The following is a 2416-nucleotide window of genomic DNA, read 5'->3' on the forward strand; positions in this document are numbered from 1 at the left end:
GGGGAGGTGGGTAGGGGGATGGGGTAATTGGGTGATGGTCATTGAGGAGGTCACATGATGTAATGAGCACTGTAATATATGCAATTGATCAATCACTAAAATTCTACCCCTGAAACTACTAATATACTATATGTTAACTAAGATTGAATTTAAATAAAAAAATTTTAAAAATGTATTCATCTATAGGATGCTGATATATTTTTCAACTGAGTGCTATTTCCTCCATAATATGTAATCTATTCTACATTGAAAAGGATCTTCATATTTAAGAGCAATAGAAATCAGACAAAATATTATTACAGTTAAAGAATGATACTCAAATCTGAGAAAAATATAAATAGCTTGCCACAGACATACATCAAAAATACTGTATCTTCTCCCCTGCCAAATGTGATAGAGTAAAGCACTCTTCAGATTTTTTAGGGTATCTTTGAAAATGTGTACAGCAGAAATACCCCAATATTATTGGGTAGCTTATCAGGCTCCTCAGTCCATTCATATGTCCTTTTCTAAAGGGTTGCCTTAGTAACTCTCCAATAAAAGTAGTTTTCTGCAGTTTTTCTCTAAATACTACCCACGTAATTCCTCAATTTAGTCATTGCAGTGGGGGCAGGAAATAATGTATCTCAAATTTGGTTTGCTTCTGATTCCAACAGTTTGGAGACCAAAAACCTAGTAAAAACAGATAAAAGTGTCACTGGTATTAAAATAGCAATCATATGTAATAGTATAGAGGGATGATGGATATAAAACAATTTCCTCTATTATTCCAGGGAAGGATAGACTGATTAAATTTAGTCTTTCCAAAATGAAGTGTGCATGTTACAACTTAAAGGTAACTGACTCTTGGATTAGAATCAAAAGAATATCTTTCAAAGTAATAAAGGGGAAAAGGGAAGGAAGCAAACAAACAAATAAACAAACAAATCCGGAAGAAAGGTAGAAAAGGACCAGGAGTTGATGCAAGTCTAGTAGTGGCTAGGAAGCTCAGTCTCAGATGTGAAGGTATTTAATTTCAAGTTGCATATAATTGGATTTTCTATTTCAGGCCCCCATTCTTCAATGGGACTGAAACTTAATCTCAGCAAATTAAGTAGGCCTCTATTCCCAACATTTTCCTCACATTAGCAACGAAGTTACAGCATGGGGAAATGCGTGAGGAGAATTGGTGATATGGTCCTTCATATTTCATGTCAAAGTATCCCATGACACATATAAAGTACTTCAGCAGGGTGCTTGGCATGTAGTGAAAGTTAGTTATTTTTTTGTGTCTTGACTTCTGAAGCAAAAGTAAAAATTTCACTAGCTACGTCTTTAGCAACTCCTGTGGTGAGTGTAATGACAGTGGTTTGCAGCGTATTGTGTTTTTATGGAGAAGAATTCAAGCAGTGTTAGCTTTACATGACCTTTGGAAGCATGTGGGTAAAGCAGAAAGAGGGACACTGTGCATAGGTTGTTCATAGACCTCATATACTGATATCAGATTTCTACTTTATTATTAATAAATATATATGGTAGGTGCATATAATAGTTCTAATGTTTAAAGTACTTGCATGATACATCTCAAGACACATTATATGTAGGAGAAAGAACTCAGTCTATGGAGTCAGACAAACATACCTGAACACACTCTCACAAGTACTAGTTACATATTTCTGGGTGCCTCTGTTTCTTCTGTAAAAGAGTCAAAATCCATACTGTGTTAGTTTGTGTTCTAGAAGGAGCCATCATGAGAGAAATTAGCATGCAAGGATTTCATTAGGGAAAATGCTGATGAGGGGCAATGGAGAGCAAGCCAGAGGAGGGTGGAAAAAACATCAGATTATGACACATTCTGACCTCAAATGAAGAAGAGAGGGAATGATGGAAGCATCCTAGATCACCCTGTAGTCTAAAGATTGTCAGAGAGCCTTCAGAAAGTCCTCAGGACAGCTCTCCAGTCAGAGGAGTCTCTCATCTCCCAAGAACAAGCCTGCTTTAGTATCCCTGCTGTGCAAATCACTAGCTGGGAGCAGCCCCCGAGAAGCATCGCTTGGGAGAAAGTGGGGCAATGACTACAGAGCAGTGGCTGGGGCCTTTCTTATATTTTATTAAAGTCCCTCTCTACAGGGTATGTTCCCATGGCCACTACATCTACCTTTTGCAGATCTATTGTGAAATTAGAAATGATATAGGTAAAATGCCTGGGAAAGTGTGATTGACATATAATATGTGCTCAATAAAAGAATAGTTATTGTCATATGTTATTTGTGAACTATTTATCATAATAATGGGGATATTCATGTTACATATTGTTTAATCCTCAGAAAACTTCTTCACATTAGGTGTTTGTATTAGTTTTCTGAGGTTGCCATAATAAAGTACCACAGACTGGGGGTCTTAAACAACAAGCATTTGTTTTCTCACAGTTCTGGAG

Source organism: Martes martes (assembly GCF_963455335.1).
Source record: "Martes martes genome assembly, chromosome: X".
In the NCBI taxonomy this organism is placed as follows: domain Eukaryota; kingdom Metazoa; phylum Chordata; class Mammalia; order Carnivora; family Mustelidae; genus Martes; species Martes martes.